The sequence below is a fragment of the Sardina pilchardus genome, chromosome 8 (genome assembly GCF_963854185.1).
Source record: "Sardina pilchardus chromosome 8, fSarPil1.1, whole genome shotgun sequence".
NCBI lineage: Eukaryota > Metazoa > Chordata > Actinopteri > Clupeiformes > Clupeidae > Sardina > Sardina pilchardus.
Window position 1 is genome coordinate 14,790,046 of NC_085001.1, and position 23,254 is coordinate 14,813,299.

The window sequence follows — 23,254 nt, forward strand, 5'->3', positions numbered from 1 at the left end:
TGGGGATTCAGGTCGCTCGGCTGGTCGGGGAGCACTCGCGTTGTGGGGCTATCATGTTCACGAGGCTGTGAAAACACTCGGGCGAGTGGCTTCATGAAGAAGAAGAAGAAGAAAAAAAGAACTTCACACGCACGCAGGCAACACGCACGGCGACGCGAGACGCGTGTCCTCCTTGATTAGTCGCCGGAGCTGTTGATTGTCGATTGTCGAGCGCGCCACCTCATCACTGCCTCTGCTTCGTTGAATAAACGTGTTTTTCGGGGCTCAAAAATGAAAATGTTAATATAAAGCCGCTCGATGCTCAAATTAAAGCACATTATGTTGCATTATGTATCGAATTACCATCAGGACTCAAGAACCGTTTTTCTTTAGCTGTGTCTTCTACATGACATATCTCAATTTACAAATGAAAAGGTTATGGATGGATTGTATTACATCTCTTTATAGAGACACAAAAGGGCCCAAGAGGAAATAGCAGAGGGCATTTCTGACCATTATGTGCAGTGGTTGTCTAATTCCAACCACTTACACAGCCATATCGAATTAAATGCTATTCCGCACATATTCCATCTGTAATGTATCTGATTGCCTGTGTACCACTGTCAAAGTCATCAAAGACAATCCTAGATCCAGGGTTTGACAGGCCACCTAGGTAAGAGAGTGGCCACATTTCATCTCAGCAGGTGAAGGTGATCTTCTGATATGACAGGAGCTGTCAGCATCCCTTGGGTGACTGTTATTACTGCTAATATCTTTCATCTGAAAAAAATATTAGGACCCTCCCACACACACTCCCACACACACACACACACATATGTTTTTGAAATTGTTTATTAAGGTGCATATCTGCTGACATGAATGCATCTTGACGACTCCCTGTAGCAACCCTTTTGTCTGAGTTGTCATACACACATTTTTCATTTATTCATATCAACCTTTCATTTTGCCCTCAAGCTCAGAGGTTTTCTAATGTGAAAGAATCGGTGAAAAGGGGGGCCTGGAACTAAGCTAAAATAATGACAGTACCACTTCTCTATGACTTCAAATGAAAAGTTAAGTGAGTGTGAAATTAGATAAGTCTGGCTAAATCAGTCTAGTTGAAATTACGCCACTTAAATGTAACACATTGTCATCCATACACCTGTGATGAGAAATAAGACATTAGATAGCAACCTTTTCTGGAGTGTCTTTTGGTAGTTACGATAGACACATTTCCCCAGATTTCCCGAAGAACCCATGGTGAATGGCATTATAATACGGAGACAAAAGCAAGGATGGCAACTTGTGGGAGAAACTACACCCATCCTTCTCAGGCATGTAAAAAAAAAAAAATCATAGGGATGTGAGTAGGTTTCCTGGAGCACAGGTATATACGGCGGATATGGCGGCCACCCAACCTAAGCTTGTTTTTCGCGTCTTTGTCAGATTCTCTGACCTCAAGACGCTCTGGCTGCTGCCTCGGGCAAGCTCTGCTTCACAAGAGAAGGAGCCTGGTCACTCCTAGCCAGCGAGTGGTGAAGTTGATGGAGCACTTGGCTAAGGGAGGAATGTGCAAAGGAGGCAGATTCAAGTACAGCTTGAAAAGCGTCTGAGGATCCTTTGAAGCCTTTTTGATGGGACAGTGATTTATATTCGGAGCAGTGCGGTGTCGACGCAAGAGCGAGGTTGTTTTAAAGAGCTTTCGGTGAAACCATCCAAGATACACCCGGGCGGCAGCGCTCACTAACCTCCGTTAAAGCCACCCAAGCAGGGACTGTAACAGTTAGTCATATTTGTTCACCCTTTAAATCTCTTAGATTGAAACGGCGCTTCTCGCGGCTCCTTGTGGCAAAGGTTCACGCCGAGGAGCTCAGAGCTGACAGGAGAGCCTGAAGGCTAACCAGATCAAGAACACAAGCTTTAACCTTTTTTATTTGGCTAACATGATGCCCTTTTATTTGCCAATGTGTTACTACGAAATCAAACCCGTGTCTACATTCGTATTTCACACTAATGCCAGCAGCTGAAGAATGAGTGGGAGAGGATAAGGGAAGAACACACAGTCTTTCTCACATGCTCTCTCTCTCACACACACACACACTCACACACATACACACACTCACAAGCTGCACGCTCAAATGACTTTTTCGACTGATTCTATTTGTTCCTGTTTCGGGGGAGAATGAAGTGGATGCCTCTCCAGGCAACTAAAGCCAGGTACCTGTAGCTGATGATGATCAGTAGCAAGCAGCCCGCTCAGCGATTGCCATTTGAGGCTGATTGATCACACATGACTGCCCTATTCCCTGCCCCCCCCAACTCTCTTTGATAATACCATTGATCCCAGCGCTGGCTATCGGTTTCCATTTTCTGATTCGGGGCTGGCCAATTAAGAAAGTGAGTAATTGTGATTACTCTGCCTTGGGATCAATTGCTTTTGATGGGAAGTAAATAACCAAACCTTTTTTTTGTCAAGAAAAGACAAAAGACAAACACTGATATTAATGCTACCAGAGGAAGATGGTTAACAGTTTGCACAACTGTTTGTGTTGTGTGACATGATTACCACAAATTGTAAAATCCAGGGGTATATAACCTTATATATTCTTTTGAATGGATAGAGTATATCATTTGGGATGTGGCCAACAAATCCTGTACACTCAATTAGAGACAGCATCAGAGTTTAAAATATGTTAGTGCAGCCTAATCTGAACGGCCTTAACCCAAGTAAATAATCCCTGTTTAATATTGCTATTAACAAACACTGTTGTGACAGTCGTCTCCAGATCACTGAGCTCAAGACGGGAAAAACAAACATTGAATTTGATGGGGTATTCTTAAGGATGCCCCCCCCCCCCCCCAAGCAGGAAATAGATTAACGTTATGTTGTGCTTTTCATCATAGATGCTTTACGTTCTCCTATTGCGCACCGAGCGTCATTGAACTGACATTGTAGAGATCATTAAAAATAATCTACCATTAATGTGAGCGGCAAATCTATTTATGTTGATGTTATTCATAGCCCTGCTTGCTATATTATTGATCAGATCTGTTTGTTTAATCGGAAAATAATAAATAATTACACTGTAATGTTGGGGAGAGTAATTGTTTTTCTTATTAACATTACCATCCCATCAGACCTCCCAAAAGGTGATCATTTGCATAAAATCAATGAGATATGATCCAATTTGTATGGTAATCATGGAGTGTGTGGGTCACCAGTTACATTTAACATGGATTTCATTTCAGTTAATCTGACTGAGAGGAAATTTTGCACTTTATTTCCCTCTGTGTGTGTGTGTGTGTGTGTGTGTGTGTGTGTGTGTGTGTGTGTGTGTGTGTGTGTGTGTGTGTGTGTGTGTGTGTTTGGGGTGAAATGTTTGTGTGTGAGAGTTTGTTGACATGACACACATGCAAAGCTAATACGGATCTCAGAAATGATCCACTGGAGCGAAAGTTGGCAAAAAAATACACTGTGACGTATTCACCCACTCAACCCATTTTACCTGAATGAACTTGAAAACTAAAGTGCCTTTTTTCCCCTCCTTTTCTCTCTTTAGTGAGCCATGCTGCCCCTTGGGTAAGTGCCGAAATGAACCTCACCTCACATTTACCACACTGCTCTTTATATGGCTGCCTTTTTTTTTCTGTCAAATTGCTCCAAGTGGTATGAGGACAGGTGAAGGAAAAATCATTTTCCATTAACCACTGTTTGTCCAAATGCTGTTGCTGGCACTAAAACCCGCAAAGGGCCTTTTTATGGCCTGAAATCCACATGAAAATGCTACATCAAGTGTGGGGAGAGACAAAAGGCTACTGGAAGTCATTCATGAAGGAGTTTTAGTATGAAAGAAGCTGTGCATATGGGGTTGATGCTAACACTACAGGAAGAGTGCTTTGAGATCCGAGTAGAAAATATGGGTTGCTACGTAACCACTGCTATAACACTTATCTCCACATGTGCTGTGTGTGTGGAAGATGGGGCGGGCAAAATGGAGTGAGACAGAATGGTAAATCACACTAAATTGAAAATATTCTGCGAAATGGGATGGACAGGACAACAGAGAGTTTGTCAAATGGAGTGCTTCGGCAGCCTTCCAGCGCCAAACTAGACGTAAGGTGGCAGTCTGTGTACGACAACAAAGGCAAACATTTAGGGAAATTAAATTTCGGGAATTTTAGAGGCAGAACCAGACAGATATTAGCAGCAGCATCACAAAGGAAGAGACCAGGACTTCCCCCTCGCCATCACTGGTAGCCTATAGAGAAATGTTCTGCCGTTTTACAAGGTCAATGTTTGGAGCACCTTCTGTGTGGAGAGGGGCCTAATCCATAATCGCAATCTATCGTTACTCTCACACACATACATGCTAAATGAGAGCCTGCCCAGGAGCACAGGCTGTGGATTCCATGTCTCGTCACCAGAGGTTCACGCTGGGGTTTGATTGGTTTAGCCTAATTATGGTTGCATCCCTGTCGATAACCGTTTAGACACAGACCACAAAAGTATAAAAGCTCCTCGTCAATCTCAGCACACCTCCCTATGATTTCTGACCAATAAGGTAGACAAAGCTTTTGCGAAGTTGCAGAATCCCAGAGCCCAAGCTCACACATACACATACAGAGACACACATACTCACAGACACACACACACACACACACACATACTTGTATCTCAAGTCTGCTTTAACGTTTAGTCCAATGTCCACAAACATATTGAACTCTCTCCCTCTGAGGAGGTTAATAAGTTGGCCTATCACAGATACCTGGCAGGAGACTAGCCCCCCCAAAGACAAATGACAGGAAATCATTTGGGTTAAACCGATTAACCAGCCAGTGGATAAGCGCTTGGCAGATCCCATTAAAATAGTCTCCAGTTCTTACAAGACTGATACAAAACATTTCTGTACATTAAGCAGGACACAGACACAAAATCAACACAGGAACAAAACCAGAGCTGTCGAGATTGCAATACGGGCATTTTCGTTCGCTGTTACTGTCTGTGCGTCAAGAGGCTGTACTCCGACAAATCCTGACCACCTGTCCAGGTGTTAGTGCTGATTCTTCAGAGACAGGGGCAGAGATACTGTGTCATCCAGAGTTTACCAGGAACATGAAGGCTGGCTGTTAAGGCCGTGGCCCTGAATTGTGTCCCAAGGGCACTGCTGGATAGGCTATAAGCAATGATACAATGATAAAATGAGTTGTTACGTTAGCATAATGCAAAAACATAGTCAAAAATGTTGAAGCTAATGGCAGCTATCAGAGTTCTAATGGCGAACAAAAGCCACAAGGCAAAAGGTGCGGTCCGTTCCCAGGGGCATCAGGAAGCCCAGACTGAACAGATCCCGTGATTTACTCTGGGAGCTCATAGGCCGCTCCCGAACACAAGGTAACGAGTTTCCATGACTGAGCACAGAGCCCAGGTCCTGGCAGGCTTAAATACACAGCTAATGAACAGTTGATAGAGTCCAGGTGTGCCAATATCTGGCCAGGGGGGTGCCAGGCGAAAGGGGGTTGGGGTTGGGGTCGGGGTAGGGGTGGGGGTAGTTGGCTGGATGCTTTTAGACGAGCTAGTCCGTTACTCCAAAATGCTTTGATACTACAATGATGGCATCAAACACTTTTGCCCTGTCTATATCCCTGTCTCACATGGTGGTTTTGTCAAGCCAAATTCTTTTGATGTTACATTCACTGTTAGAATTGGTATGTAGCCTATTATGTTTGTGTTCTATATAATGTAGTTGTAACATCAGTAGCACTGTCTTTCTTTTTTGCTGCCTGTTTTCTTCTGAGCGTTGGTCAGTTCCTTGCAAAGATGGACTCTATATTCTTTGGTTCACTGTCTGTGGTTATTCATATTAGCATCTTAGTAAGTAAAAGTGCACAAAATTCAATAGCTGAATAGCCACAGCATTTGTTTATTGTCTAAATCCACACTTACTGTTTTATTGACACAGTGACATGGACACCTTAGTGGGTAGTATGAACTTATCATGTATTCATTGAAATACCAAGCTGATTTACAGTTTAGTGGACACTGCAGCATTAACTTTGGGAACAGTAGCAAAGCAGGTGTTTATTAACTCAAAGCTTTCCCCAGTCTTATTTACTGTGCTGAAATATCCAGTACATGCTCAAGGGCCTAACGTTTAACTGGCTGGTGTATGTCTACTGTAGGTGTACATGCTTTTAATACATTTTAAGTAAAAGATCATTCAGCTAGCCATTTCAAGCGAGCCATATCAGAGCAGATTTGTATTAACCTACTATGTAGGTAAATTAATGCAAAGAGAGATGGCTTCCCAGGTAGCAATATCTCAGACAAATGATCCCACAAGAGTAATACAACAATGTAATTCCTTTATAGCATTGTTACCGTTCAAGGTTATGAAGCTGTCCTGAATATAATTCAAGCAATGATCGCCTATTAACATTCATTACGCTGTTGCAGAAAACTGTACTGTATCTATCTGACCTTATCATCATTTAATCACGGTGATGATTAGGCAAGGCAGGGTTGTTTGTATTGCAGAAGGCAAACAGCAAGACAATCAAGAATAGTCTTATTAAATGCACACAGTTCCGTATATGTACACAGCATGAGTGGCATTGACTTTGATTTAAATATAAGGCTGCTTTCCTGGTCTTAAATCACCAAATCAAATGGAAAGTGCTTGCTCCTCCTCCTCCTCCTCCTCCTCCTCAGTATTTTCATCTGTTGAATGGTCTGGCCTTTTAAAGCTCTACATATTTGCTTAATTGAACCTTCCAGCATTAGTATATGAATGGGGGTCTTTGTTAAAAATGGGATAATTAGTCTTTTACATCCAAATTGTCTACATAAATAGAAGCCATCGCTGTTTTGACATTTGTATTCAGAAATGTTAAAAGCCTTTCAACTGGTTTACATAAATAAGATCGAAAGCAGACGGCAAAAATGGGGGGGAAATGGTCACCTTCAGTCCATCAGGAAAAATAATTCATTAGCAACAACGTGAAAAACGGCGCACATTCATCAGCAGAGAAAGAGGATTCATCCTGTGTTGAGAGCTCTTCTGGTGTTTTTGTTGGTGTGTGTGAGTGTGTGTGTGTGTGCGTGTGTGTGTGTGTGTGTGCGTGCGTGTGCGTGCATACGTGCGTTTGTGTGTGTGTGTGTTTGTGTGCGCATTTGTGTGTGTGTGTGTGTTTAGTCTTCCCAGCATCCCTTGTGTTCCTTATTTCCCCTCGCCCCGCCGCCTCTCTTAACGTGTCAGTCTTGCGGGGTGATTGGCAGACCAGGGGATTCGAGGGTGGGCTTTGCTATTTCTTTGGCTTTGCTGAGTCATAATTAAACCTGGACCGGGTGGAATTGGAGAGGGAGAGGTCACCTGAGCGCCGCGCCGGAGACGAGGCCAAACTGATGGGCACCAAATGAACAAATTATGATGGGCCCCACTCAGCGCGGAGAGGTCAAACACTCGCCTCCATTCTCTGACAGTTCAATTTCCTGGGAATGTCTGCTGATTCGAGATGAGCTAATTATGAATGAAAAGTTATCAGTCGCCCACCCCACAAACGGGGGGGACGAAAATGCTTTTTGCCGAGGCTCTAATGTCAAAATGTTATTAGAGACAGCATGTTGGCTGTGGAGGGGGGTCAAACACAATAAGACTGGTTAATAAGAATGCGACTGATCGCCATGTAAGATGGTTCAAAAGGCTCACGAAGAGCCTGAGACAAATACCTCAAAGTCGTTTAAAATCAGTCTCAAGATAAATGCAGATAAATGGGAATGCAGTGGTGTCCATAAATAGAGAATTCTGTGTAGTTTTCCCTTGGTCAAGTCGGGTGGTTGTGTATCATGCGTTAATTAGTTCAACACATATAGGCTCTAGGTAGCATTTTTGTGTATAGGTACATTTTGGAGTGACCACAAAATCCTCCATTTGAACAGAGCTAAGATTTACACAGAGCAGATTATAAGACAAAATGGAAATGGCACACATATTGATTTGACTTTTTTATTAAGATAATGACTAAAAATGTGTCGCCGTGATGAATTGGAACCTGGTAGTCACTTAATTAATTCACTGGATTCAGCGGTGTCATTTGAGTTAGGATGAAGTCAGTGACCTCGGTAATTTCCATCAGAATCAGGAAGAGCCACAGTGGAATCGGTGGACAGGCGAGGAAAAAAAACAATTTCTCTTCTAACAGCTGAAAATGAGGGTTAATTCTTCCACTTTGGATTAACAAGCAGAGAGAATCTGATAAGCAAGCTGCTGCCTATTGTCATTCAGGGATGGAACAGTACAGCAGTATCAGGCATAGCCAGAAAGTGCTTGGTTGTAAATTGCAGAACCTCTAATAATGTCAGATTTTTCTTTCTTTCTTTCTTTCTTTTGCTACATATGTAACTTAATTTTAATCATCTGTGATTCGGTTGCTAATCATAGTTTCTTTAAATAGTCGCACAAACAACTTATCAAAACAGTTAAAGACTAGCCAATCAATATAGCAGGTGACTTCATGTCATTCAATTAGACTTCAGCTAAACTACAATCTAGCAATATGCTGTCAGTTAGTATACCTACATCTGCATTCAGCATTGGCTATGTAAAGACTGCGTATACCCTCCAAAACCATCAAATCTAGTATTGTCATGGCTGCTTTTTGAGGCGTTTCCAGCATGTCACTCATTTTTACACAAAAAAATCCTCAGTCTTTAAAATGTCATTGATTCCATGTGGTTCCTGTTGTCTAAAGATCAATGCCTGTCCTGGCAGATTGACCACAGTCTCACGTCAGAAAAAAAAGGACCCCATGCCGTAGCTGCCTAATTGACTCTACCACGCTTTAAATGTGCCTAAAGCTCGGCTAAATGGATGCGCCACGAGACGAGAACACAGGCATTTGAAATTAGGCGCAGGAAGCAATGCCACTACTGATTTGACTGTGAACGCCACCCCGATAAGTAATTGTTTGAAGAGGGGGCTTAATACTTGGGAACACTGCAAGAAAATGAGGATTAGATGTTCAATCACTTAGTTCTCCAAAGTGCTTGAGGGGCCCTATTAATGTGGTACAAGTGGGTTTAGCATTATTAAATATGAGTGTGTAATAATAGGCTTATGAGGAGCAGAACCAATGGACCCCGAATGGCTAATGAACCCAGCTTTCATCCATTTATCAGACAACTTGGCATATTATATGGCTTAAAAAAAAGTTACTTCTGATAACAGCGCAAGAATCTGTTTTTATTTTGTACCTGGTTTGAACATACTTAGCAAGCCACAAATGTGATATTTCTTTAAAGGAGTTTTCTTTATCATTGGTGTTCAACAATGTGTTGTTTATAATTAGTGCTGCGGCACGTCTGATGAGCAAGGCCTCCTGTCAGCGCGCTTCCAATCAGCTGACACAAGGATGGCCGCAGCCACGGATAATCAGACAGCAGCATTCCCGCTGTCGACGACTCGCTGCACACTACAAGTCTCACAACAGTAATTTCGGTATCAAAGCATTTAACTTATGAATGCTTCAATCATATGCGACCAGGTGCCCATAACCACTGCGTGCCATTTTTCTCCACCAAAGGACCATAAAATTCAGCTGTTTCTATAGACAAAGGAAAACCACTGGAAAGAAAATCTTTACACTGCAAACAAACAATGAAGTTAGAACCATATCCTATCAAATATTCCCCATTCAACGATTCATCTTGGTAATAGAGATAGAACCCCAGTAATGCACAGTGTGCCTGAAGCGTGAGATTGAGGATTTCTCCGGCACAATGCATAATTCATGGCCCCAGCCAGCAAAGTGTGCAAAATGGGAATTTCACAGCATGGCAAGAATAATGGAGTTGAGGTGTATGTGTGTGTGTGCGCCTCTCTGTGTGTGTGTGCGTGTGTGTGTGTGCGTGTATGTGCATGCGTGTGTAGGTGTGTGTGTGTGTGTGTGTGTGTGTGTGTGTGTGTGTGTGTGTGTGTGTGTGCATGCGTGTGTGCATGTGCGTGCGCATGTGTGTGTGTGTGTGTGTGTGTGTGTGTGTGTGTGTGGTAGGGGATGAGGTATGTGTGTAGCTGATGTGCTGGGAGTGGGCTGATTTAGTGATTCTAAATTCTTCTCTTATTTATAACTCTTATTATCCCTCCAAGTGCTCAGCAGACCCAGAGACCGGCTCAATCGGAGGCCCAGGTCAGGCCCAGATCAGCACGGTCCGCGCCACATGCGGGCCAAGTCCGTTTTGGGCGCCACTGATTTCTGTGGAGCCGGGTGGGGTGGCTGGGGGTGCTTCAGTAGCAAGGAATGGAGGGGGTTTACTAATGTCGTAGCATGCAGATCCTTGGAGATGGAGGACTAACAATATTTCTGAGTTAACAAAGAGTGAATAGGATGCAAATGGAGCAGAGAGGGGGGGGCGCCTGCCTGATCTGGGGGGGGGGGGGGGGGGGCTGATCCCGCGAAGATGGCTGCTCACGTGACGAATTGTGTTTTGTTGAATTTGTTTAACGTTTTCCAGGTGTGCTGCCAAGCCTTAAAACAATAGGGTTTCAGTTGAAAGGCTCATTGTGGAAGCAGTGAGGTTTCATTGTCAGAGCCTGTACCATGTCAGATCTCATCATCTCGCGTGCACATATTTCCTCATTTGAAAGATTTGGAGAAATCACTGTTTGATTCACACAACATGTTAGATGATGGTCTGTAATCTATGTACAAGTGATGAATATGGCTCATCATGGGATGGACACAGCCCAGTGCATAATTGCAGTGTTCTTATTCAAACCAGCCCCTTTCAAATAGTGTCATAACATTCACTCACAATATTGAACATCATTCATACGAATTTGCCCCGGACACATCTTAAAGTGTCCTTGCGTGATTGTGGGGGGAAAAGGTTATCAACACTACTGGTGATGCAGTGCAAAATAAAGACGGAATGAACTGAATGAAATACAGCCACTCCACTCCGTCTGAGCCCTCCCACAGACACACAGTCAAAACCGTATTCTCGTCCCCACCTATCGCCAAAAAAAAAAAAGAAATCGGTACCGTTGAAGACTAATGTGATTTGTTTGCTGCCTAAATTTAATATCCCATTGCAGTGTCCCTGTGTCTCTCCTCTGTTTCACTCTGGGCACATAATGGTCGATCTTCTCCCTTCCCCAGGTTTCGCAGACAGTAAATTAATGATGGAAACGGCGATGGTAACAGGCTTTTAAAAAATGCAACGATGAAAAACCAGTATTAATTTGGGCAACAGATTTCATTAGTCCCGAACACAGGAAAACAATATAAATCACTTTTAAAATCATTAAATGCTGACTTAAATAAATAAAGTCATAATTAGGGCTTAACGGGTTTGTTATGGCTGCAGAGCGGGTGAGTTGGCTTAATTGCACTCTATAATAGGGGGAGCAGAGTGGCATCATTTTCAAGGCCACCACTGAGACGAGGGAGAGAGCGGCGGCGGCGGCCTCGGACGCCCAGTTGGAATGGCTGAGAGACTATTTATGAGTCGGAATTAAGTGGTGTTTAGGTGCCGGTTTCAGCGCCGGGTTTCTACGGCTCTGAATAGGCTCGGTTACATTTCAGACCCCCCCCCCCCCCCTCTTCTCCCCAGACTGTAATGCTGTAATGATATCCATTAGCTAAAGGCTTGAAGACGTGAGGGTACCCCCCCACCCACAACCTCACCCCAAACGGCACAATACGGCATTGTGCCAACACATTTTTTTTTTTTTTTTCACATTTTATTGGTCCCTGACCTTGAGGAATGCTAGATTGCTATTATGCATTTATCTCATTGAGCTCAGGCCTCACTGAGTGAGGCCTCTTATGAGAACAAACATCTCTGGCTTCTGTACACACGATGACAGACGGGATAGTGAGAGACTGTGCTGAGGGGTACCAATGCAAGTTTTGAAAATCTGGTGCCATATGAGGCAACAAACCTCATCCTCGGTAAGCAACCGATCGAAAATCAGACTCCCCTCTGTCCTCGCATCGAACCCCTTTCTGGCGAGAAAACGGGCACCTCGTCCGACCGATCCGTCTGAAGCAGGTGGCCGTAGGTGAGAAAGCGAGGACGCCCCTGGGCTCTCCCTCTCCCATCCATCGTGGACCGCCTAGGGGCGCAAGTCTCTGAGTCCTCCAGGCCCACTTTGTGGTCCCTCTGATCCATACCGCCAGATCCTGTATGGAGGCCTCGTGAAAGTGTTGATAATGTCTTGTGTGTATCTTCTATGGGGACTATCTATCAGTGTAGAGCCCTTAGAATTGGACTCCCATCACGCCCCCTGTCTGAAGAGATCACATCTTTATGGCCCTCGCCAATTATACACTGCTGCACCGACCTCTGTAGATCAGACTTAGTAATTGTCTAAAAATGCACTAATGCGGCCCAGTCTGATGCCTCCTTGCCTGTGCCTAAAGGTGTCCACAATCGTGGCAACCTTGACGGGGACAGTCCCCCATTCTATTTATTTATTCACAAATGTACATACGGTAATTATACTGATACATAGCCATTATTCTTACAGTACTACTAACATAATGTTACTGCATTGCACATATCTGTACGTGTTGTTCATACATTGTTCATATTTCATAGCCTACTTATTTAGCTCTATGAGGTAACTGCAAATACAATGCACAATTGCACATATTTAATTTATATTGCTTTAAACCACCTTCTGTAAACCAACTTTATACTAATGTCTACTCTCTCTATATTTATTGTCTTGTCTATGCACCACCTGTCTAAACTGTGTGCGGTATATCACAGTATTTTTCACTTCTGTTCTTGTTCTCTGCACAATGCCAATAAAGTTGAATCTAATCTAATGTAATCTGCATCTAATTAAGAACAACAAATCACAGTCATAAAACAGAGCAACATTGGAATGCTTATAACATTTGTAGTAGTATACTTCAATATTCAAATATAATTGACTCTGATACTGTTTAGTTGATATTTCTTCTACAATCTTGCACATGTGTACTAGGAAAACTTGCATTGATGGAAGCCCCTACTATACCTATCTCACGTCCGCCGTATTTCCTTACCTCACAGTATACCTTGGCTCATTGCTCTCTCTACCTACAGTATGATGGCTACTCCTTGCTCTTCCTTTAGGAAGATTGAAGAATACCATACTATATGGAATAGGACAATATTATGGTAGATCTTTGTGGACTTAACAATGTGCAAGACTTGGGGCCACTCAAGCAATGATTATGATCAGTCATAAACAGTTAGCCTTTAGCCTTTAGCATTTAGGGTCATGTAGTGTTTGTAGATATCTGTTGAGTTCCCCTTCACTTTTAGGCCTAATCACATTCTGTTCACATTAGAAGCGTGAATGTGTGTCTGACCTGCTGAAGGACACCAAATGAAATGAGTCTCTAAAGTAAGTCAGTGGGATTTGGGTTGATCCTCCTCACTACTCGCCTGGACTGATAAAGAGGGCCATTCCCATCAGAGTCTAAGCCCCCATATCACCATGGACTTTGATGTTGCGGAGCGTGAGGATGTACTGGTGTGTTTGGGTTAACCATCAAAAACAAAGCACTGTGCCCTCCCTAGACCGCGCCAAGGTCAGAAAAACTGTCAGCAGGTAGTTCTCACTTTCTCCCATAATTGAAGCCATGAATGAACTGTGAACTATTCAGACACAGAAATCCATAGTATTCGAATTCAAGCTATTGCACTGCTGCACTGTGTTGTCCTCTCGGAGCATACCAGAGAGACCCCCTTTTTGTTGGGTCTCTGTGACTGTTGTGACAGTGCCGAGCAGGATTACTGCATCAGCACTATTTGGCTTTCTGAGATCCCGGCGAGATCACGCAAGATAAACCCGTGCGACTCCGGGTGCTGTATTTTGTGCGCAATTGGCGGCGACAGCGGGTGGAACGGGTGCTTTATGAGGAGATATAGTCGCCGCGCTCGTCCCTTTCAACTGCTTTGTCCCACTCTCTGCCATCTCCCCCCGCCATGAGTTATGACCCATTAGTGCTGTCCCATGAATCTCCGAGCTTTATTGGACAAATTATTTGGAATGCTTTTAGGAATCACTCCCCCCCCCCCCCCCAGACACACACACACACACACACACATACCCCCCCTGGCCATAGCAGGTCCTAATGCCCGATATGGCTTAAAACTACTCTCGCGAGTTTATGGCTTGTGGTAGAGTAGGTTATTTACAAAGTCCAAATCTCTGCAGTACTCAGAGAGTAGTTGGTGATCAGTACGTTGGTTAAGCACAGTTATGATCTCAGGCTCCTGTGAAGTGACAGCTTTTTCTCTTTTTTTTTTTTTGCTGCCAAAATGAACTTGGACATAAAGCAGCCAATGAGATGCAGAACATTAAAGTGAAGCTTGATAAGTCTGCATATGTTGCAGAACATTGCCCCCGTCTACAGTCCTTTCTGAATGGTTTGATGTCCATCAAGTGATCGGTGACAAAGAGGCGAGATTAATCTTCTCTGTGGTGAACATTAGGCTCTGCAGAATGGTTTTTATGCACTCAGACGTTCACTCCAGTGCCACTGCTTATGCTGCTATTGCATCAACAACATAAAACATATCAGGTATCCAGCCTGGAATAAACTGGCCCATGTTGAAATCAATTAGTTAGTCGAAAGGAAGCCTGTTTGTAACATTTTTGGTTTGTATTTTCTGAGGAAAACTCCCGGAAGAAAATGCCTGGATGATCACTTTGTACATCCCTTGCATGTACTGTATGTCACAAGTCAGAATCAGACATTCGCTGGGTATTCAGCACATTATCTGCTGAACAGCCAGATCAACTCGGTCACAGTTAAGCATGTTTTGTGTTTTTAAAAAATATGATTATGCTTCTCAAGAATAGTTAAGTCTAGACAGAAATGTAAAAAATGAATTACACAAGATGACATTTATTTAATGACCTTCTATCCACCTACTTCTTCACACCATGACATTACATTTAGAGGATATTTTATCTATCCATTTATTAAGTTATTTCAGTTTTTGACCAAGCTTAATAATGTGCTGGTTCCACCATTAATACATGTTCCTCAGCTAATAAGTTCTAATCTGACTAGATCTGCAGGATGAGAAGAGAAGCACTACTCTGTCTCAGTACATAGGTGTACATTTTTCAGAGCTTAATGCTATTTCTGTCCACATACACCTTGAGCAGTCTTTCATGTGTTCTGCTATGGACAGAGGGCCGTGGGCAAGTAAAACCAAGGTCACTTGATCCTCATTGATTGTGTGAGAACTGGACAATTACTTCTGCCTAACTGGGTCATGATGACTAAAATGACACCCAGGGTAATTTAAAAATGGAAATGCTAATAATATGGTTCATGGGGGGAGGTCTTGGATTTACTCAACTAAAAGGTTTAATTTCCCTTTTCTCCCTCCGCATCGGCTTATTTATAAATGTCGTGCCCTTCTGAATACTCGGGTTATTTTCTTATACTTCCACCGGCTCTTAACAAATCATTTCATTAATATGTAAATTTAAAGTCAGTCGATCTAGTATCTGACAGCACAGTGCATTCCCAGCCCCGTGTGTAATCAGCTTTGACTTGCCATTTACTATTTAAAACAAAAATTGGGAAATATATTGTAACTGATGGTACCACTATAAAGTTAGTCACAACCTAATTGCAATTCATATCCTGTTTATCTCCTCAAGAGGGTAAACGCTGCTCCGTGAACTACATATTCATGTGTGGTGGAATAAACAGTGTGTGGCACACACTACTGAGGCTCACCCTCACCAAAACCATTTGTGTTGAGAGAGAGAGAAAGAAGAGAGAGAGAGAGAGAGAGAGAGGGGGAGAGAGAGAGAGAGAGAAGCGTGCCTTGTGCCAGGATGGTAGATAAATGAGAATCCACATCCAGAGCGTTTTCTCATTATCATATGACTAATTAATACCTTAAACATTTTCCTCATGACCACATTGTGCCAGGGGGATCGTGTGACAGCCTTGCGCACCACACATGGTCCGCTCCATAGGGAAGCCCCGCCGCACTCTGCATTCAGGGGATGTTGCCCCGCTCCATCTCAGCAGAGTAATGAGCAAACTCTATCAGAGATGAACAAAGTGTGGATGGCTTTCTCCTCTTACGCACTATAGTTCAATACACATTTAAAGTAGCCATTTCAAAAGCCTATTGTGATTTGGGCAATGAGAGAGAATATCTAGAGTGATGCATAAGACATTCTAAGATGTTACCTAGTACAGTTTAACAGCTAAATTAATGGAAGCATTTAACACCTGGTAATTCGTGCAAGACTAATCTAAGGTTAAAAAAAAATAAGATTTTGCTGCGCTGTGCTTTGATGTGAATTATTTAGCATTGTGTGAATTGGCCATACATCATGCATTCTGACAATTAACATATTGGCCTCATTTCAGATAGCATCCAGTGATGGTCTTTTGTAAGCAGTTTTGTATGTCAAGAGTAGGTCTCAATTAGTATTCTTGCTCTGGTAATTTTACAGCACACTCCATCATAAATCCTCTTGTGCAAATCAGTAGGACTCCTGCAGTAAATGAGTGCATGTGTAATGCAGAGGTGTGTGAGCGTATCACGCCAGCCCTGCTGAAGGTAAAAAAGAAACATGGCCTCCCAGTTCACTGCTGCATCCTTTCTCATTTTCCCTGAAAATCACAGGGTGCAACACCGAACCCTCTCAGCCGCCCCCCCCTTCCGTCCACCCCCCCTGTCCAACACCCCCCCCCCCCCCTCCCTTCCCCCTTCCCCGAACAAACTGGCTGAGCCTGGGCTGCATTGGCAGAGGTGTGCCGTACAGTAGCCGGCGCTGCCGTGGACTGCAACTCAGCACAGCCCAGCCCAGCACAGCCCGGGCGCTTTATCCATCTCTTCCAGTGATGAGAGGGGTTTTGACAGCGGCGCTCAGTGAGCCAGCTGGGCATGGCAAGTGCTTATGGACTAAGGCCATGTTGAATTACTCGGCAGCGGCTGCAGCGAACAGCTGCGGATTAGACTGACCCCCGGCTATTGGGGGGAAGCTTAGCCAGGGAATTGCTAGCAACGAGGACCTGCGAAAACTGGTGAAGCAGTTCACGGGCGGCTATACGATGGGAGGGCAAGGCCAGTAATGATCTGCTCTGACCAGCGGACAAGCTTGAGAACCTAGATCTGCACTGGTGCCAGAATTAAGCCATCAGTGAACGCTCCCTGACCCCCCCAACCCCCTCTAACCCACCCAACCCCCCCAACCCCCAGTCCACCTCCAACCCTAAATCTAACGCCGTCGTGGCTTTATAATAGTCTCCACATTTAAATATGTTTATGGTTTTTATATTGGCTTAGGCTTAATAGGCCGACAGATAAACATTTAAATTTCGTATTTGACCGATGGTTCGTAGTGTCGGCTATTGGATTCAGCTCTGGCAATTATTCCACGCAAAGAGTGGCCCTCGGTCATCTGCAGCTGATTTGAGATCCTGAAAATACACTCATGCATGCTTCACATATGAGTGCATTCTTTGCAATATTTATCCAAAACACCTAAATGATTGTTGTTTTCGTGGACCATTTGATGTGTTTGATGGTAAACCACATTCCATCAGAAGATGTGATATCCAATTTTTGAAGCCATTTTTTCCCCTTACATTAGCTGACAAGGCGCTAATGGAAAATATCACGCTTAGTAAATGGTTGGCCAGATAATAATACATTTCCCCTAAAATTATGAGGGTTACAAAATGCTTCCTTGCATGTATTTTATCATGAATTCTAATTAGGCTGGTGGGTACCAGTGAGTGCTTGGTCATCAAAGGAAGGCTGTTGAAGGTTGATTTATAATGTTGAGGTGGTTGTCCCACGCTGCTGGTGTTTCTCTCGCTCCAGAATTAATGGCCGTCCCACCAAACCTTAATCATACAGCCCGAGTGAAACACACACACACAGAGAGAGACACACATATACACACAGAGACACACACAGACACATACACACACACACACACACACACACGTACACCCGGGCTCCCATTTCAATTTTCTTGAGGCATGGAAAATAGGAGAGATCACTCATTTGTCTTGTAATAGTTGGATAATAGATCCATCACAATGGAACATCTGCACAAGGCTCTCTCTCACCCCCCGCCTGCATCTGCACACACACACACTCACACACACACACAATCACTCACTCTCTCTCTCCCTCTCTCTCTCACACACACACACACACACACACACAAACACACACACACGTACAGCAGCAGCAACAACAACATTGAACACTCCCTCTGTTTTTCCCTCAGCCACCTACAATACGAGATCAATAGACCCCGAAGAACACAGCCCACCCATGCTTTTGCAGCCGAACACACCAACAGGCAAAGGCACAGATCATTTAAGTAATGTGCCCGCTAAACAGATGAAATGCATTAGAGACGCTCCCCAAATAAATAAAAAGTGGATTAATGTTAAGGTTAAACTAATTCCCAATCCCACATAATGAAAGTGGGTCACATTGGCAATTACGGTGTGTGTGTGTCTACCAAAAAATGCATATTCCATCATGCCATTCGAACTCCCACATGCACCTTACCATATATTTCTACGAATCCCATCACTAAGTGTTCAAAAGGAGAAGATGTAAATTAATCAAGACAACGGAGACACAGATGTCCCATCCATTATCATTTTGGTGCACGTGTACAGTTTGAATTAGGGCGCCGCTGTGGAGAAAATGGTTCTGTCACAGGGTTTCCCTGTGTGGAAGAGAAGCATTACAGGTTTCTCCAGGCTGTCAGGCCGACTCGCCTTTTCCTCTGGCAGCCTCATTAAATCAGTAAGGTTTACAAAAACAACAGCCCGGGCTTCTACCACCACAGCCTGTCAGAGACGGAGCGAGGCCCCGCTACAAAGGCTCCGCCAGAAAGGCTCTCGGGCGGCGGTGGCGGCGGCAGCGGCACTGTCATGGCTGTTCATTTCAGGGAATTGAGGTCACTAAATGTAATTTTCAATTTTCCAATGAGACTGCATTACGGGTGTGTAATGTGTAGAGAATGCGCCTTGCCATAGTGTTGTGGAGAGGGGGAGAAAAAAAAGATAATAACATAATGATAAATAAAAAAAGAAGGTGCATTTTACTCAGTGAGCGATGCTAAGCATCTGAAAAATAATGGCTAATAACATGTGTTTTTTTTTTTTTTTGGTCATATTACTTTGTGAAAAAATTTGGCTTGATAATGTCCCACACTTTTCTCATGTCCAATTCAAAAGGATAATTGTGGGTCTAGCTTTTAGCACTTGGCCTAATGTTTAACACTGAAGTGTTCTCCGAATCAACAGTCAACCTCATCCAGGCAATTAGCAAGGAGTGAACTATCGCACCTATTCACTCTGCATCAGTGGTTAATGAACATTTCTAAATGGCCATGACCAGGTGTTTAAGAAGACTAATGTACTAGCCATTAGGGAAAGCGGTTGTTTCCAGTGGCTTGGCCTGCCTTCACCTCCGAGAACTCTGCGAAATGAGACTGGTCTCTTCTTCTGTCACCCCCCCACCCTCCCATGTTTACCTTTCACATTTTGCAGCAAACAAACCATGTGATGGTCTGTATACCCAAGCGGTGCATTATTCCTAATTACATCCTGGAGATGCGTGCCATTAGCAAGATTCATGCTCAGCTTTGGTAAGGGCCATTCCGGCCGTTGACTCACCATTGATTATTCATACATATTCGGAATGGGCCCTATTAATGTGAGATAATGTGGAGTGCAAATGCCCATTCTGTGCTGAAAGGGGGGGAGGGGGAGGTGGGGGGGTGCTGTGCAAGAGCCACACTGAAGGATTTTGAGTAGTTGAGCAAATCACTGGCATTAAAACGCCCCATACCGAAAAATAAACACATTCACATAATTTTATTTGACAAGTTGATTATAAACTACAGTTATAATTCAAAATATTTCAGGTCAAATATTGCTGCTATGAGGCTGTCCTCTTCAGTTTAGCCCTTGATATCTGATGTTATTGTGTTTATGGGCAACCACAGAACTGTCAATATTTACAAAGACTAACAAATAGGCTTGTAATCACTGTTATTTATTAGTAATATTTATGTATTAGGTTTGGTACATACATGTACATCACCCTAACTCAGCATCTGATGATAAGATGGTACAGTTTGCCATAAACATTGATATTGTAAAATAAAAATCCACAGTTAGTGTGTGTATTTAACATCCCTCCATTTACCATGAAAGCAACAAAAACATCAGGCTGAGTAGGCGCCAGAAATATCTGGAAATCCCAATCTATAACAATTTAATGATGAATAAATTAATAATCAAAGTCACAGTATACCACTGCAGGAATAAGTAGGCATCTGCCTGATGCTGCATATTACCTGCTCTACATAGTAAACAATGAATGTTGAAAGGGTCACCATCACAGCACCTAAGATATTACATTAAATATGATGAGTGACACTGTGTCCATGTATCCCATTTATTCTCTTTGTCTGTTTTTCTGCCTGAGTGTGTTTTTTTTTTTACTTTTTAGATTCTTTACTTTTATTCATTGTTTTTGTCTTTCATGATAACAGCACAAATCTAGAAAAGATGTGCTCACACTTAGCATGGGCCTGTGGATCCAAACTGGGCCTTCCATGATTTACTTACCAAGGGCTCCTCCATGTGTTCAGCATGTGTAACTACAGCCCAAACCTCTGGGTTTGCATTATTGCTACCTATTGAAACCTGATTGAAATAGAATAATTGGCTTCATTATGCCAGATTAATCAGACATTATATCTTTACACAAGTTCGAAATGTTGCTCAATATTGATATTGCTTTTTATGCAAGGATACATATAAGGTTCTTTTAATATCAGTGTTTAAAAACGTAACAGGTCATTTGTAAAGCATTTTTATGTAAATGAGAATTTTGTTTTCAAACAAAGTCAGTAAAAATAATATTTCATACTTAGCAGTAGCAGTTATTATGAGGATAATATTTACAAAGTGCACAAAGTAACCTTTCTTACAGTGAGAAGGAGGAATGCGTTGCCCTTGTGTGAGCAATATTAAAATGTGTCTGTTTAAATATCCATGTGGCAGTTTAGGGAGGTCTCCTCTTACATTTTGAAAGCATGCAAATATTTTCAGTGGGCAATGTTCATCAGTGCAGACTGATTCACCTTGGGTGCACAAAGCAAAGGCAAATGTGGTATAAACTATGCACACATATATATTTTTTATGGGCCAAGTATCCACTCTGGATGTTTTTCGACTTGTTTGAGTGATGTTGTTATGTTTAATACTGTTTCCAAATCAGCTGTGCGTGTCGCCACTGAGCCGTGAAAGAACAATAAAAGAGTATCCAACGCTGCTCGGTAAACTCCTCAAACCCACCATCCATCACCCTCGCTTCTTAATGTGATAAATGGAAGCTTGGACTGGGCAGGCTAGGGTCAGTGCCCTTGTGACAACAAGGTCCTGCCTCGCCCCACACGGCCCTCCACCTCCACCCTCCTCCGCCCCCCCAAAACTGGTCATGGATATCTGGAATTCATCTAGAATTTTGTGATTCATATATTTGGATACAATTAGATGTGTTGTCATTAAGGGTATATAATGTATATGTTGTCGTGCACAAAACACCTGCACTCACAGTCCTCTCGGTGGAATTTTGGAGCACCTGGAATTCTCCCCAAATCCAGAGAGACTGACCAGCGGGAAAAATAAATAAATAAATAAATAAAACGCTTCCTGGCGAGCAGAGTTGCACTGGTCTGGAACCATTAATGGACTGTTCCACCAGTCCATTAATATCCTCATTATCCCCCCCGTCTGCTCCAAACACTGACCTGACACCTACAGGATGATAATCACACTCACTAAACACTTCCGCTCACAACTTTCCTGCTGTCCCCCAACAGACACTCACTGGGACTCCGAGAGAAAGAGGACACCAGCAAATACTTTAAAGCATTTATGATGGGGGGACAGGGTTACATCATGACACATTCTGTCTGCCACACCACCACCACCACCACCTCATACAAACACACACACACACACACACACACACACACACACACTTGACCTACCGCACTGTGTGTGGGACAGTGAGCGGCGCCTCACGCGAGATAAAACATCTGCCCACGCTTGTTTAGATAGCATTTTCTGTGGGATGTCCTAGCCACATTCATCAGGGCCCGGTGGGTCTCACTAGGGGAGCATTAATCAGTAGGGGCCTAATTATACATTGATTGTGTGGTCACACAAGACAAAGAGGCCTCTCTGTCGCACGCACACACACACACACACACACACACACATATACACACACACACACACACATACACACACAAATGCATGCGTCCACTCCTATCCGCGTCTCTTTGGCCAGTCATGCCTACAGTCTGCAACTGGACACCAGAGTTCCATCACATCACTTCCATCACGACTGCCCTACAAAACGAGCCCTTCTCATGGCCAGCTTTTTCATTGGTGGGTCTGTTAGTGGATTCTTATGAAGGCATTGGGGAATTTTTCATGGAATGCACACTTCAAAGTAGTATTTTCCACAGATGTGTGATGTTGAATCTGTGTGATGTGTGATGTGTAATCTGAGTCTGACATACACTGAATGGGTTGTGTGTGTGTGTGTGTGTGTGTGCGTTGTACAAAGACACTGTTTTAGAAGCCTTTTCAGGGTGATATCTTTTATTTTAAAAAACAATTACATAAGAATTTCCAATTTCAAAGAAGTAACAAAAAAGCAGAGTATGTTACATGATTTGAACTCCCACATTGCTTAATCCCACTGCTGAAGTTTGAAATGAGAGACCACAAACAAAAGTTTTGCTTCTCATGAATGGAATCACGTGTTAATAGAACAGTTAATTTCTACTGACTACATTTCTAGCAATAAAATGAGATTCTTTGCTAATCAGAGAAAATCAGAAAACTCACTTACTTATTTTATAGCTTCAATTGAAACAGATTAGAGGAGGCAGAAGATACAGCAATGAGTCTGAGCTGATTTCCCCTCAGCTTGCACCCTGGTCCTTCTACCACCAGAGGGCACTATAGTGGAATATTGCACATCTCATCTCTCACATGCACCACAGTACATATAGATGCAACAGATGACAGAAGAAAGCAATGTCATGCACAGCAATTAGTTTGGCACCTTAGACAACAAACAGCAATTCAAAAACACATAAAACAAAAACAACAGCAAATGCATGTCAATACAGTACTCCCGAGCCATACCACACCATAGGCCTGAGCAAAGTGT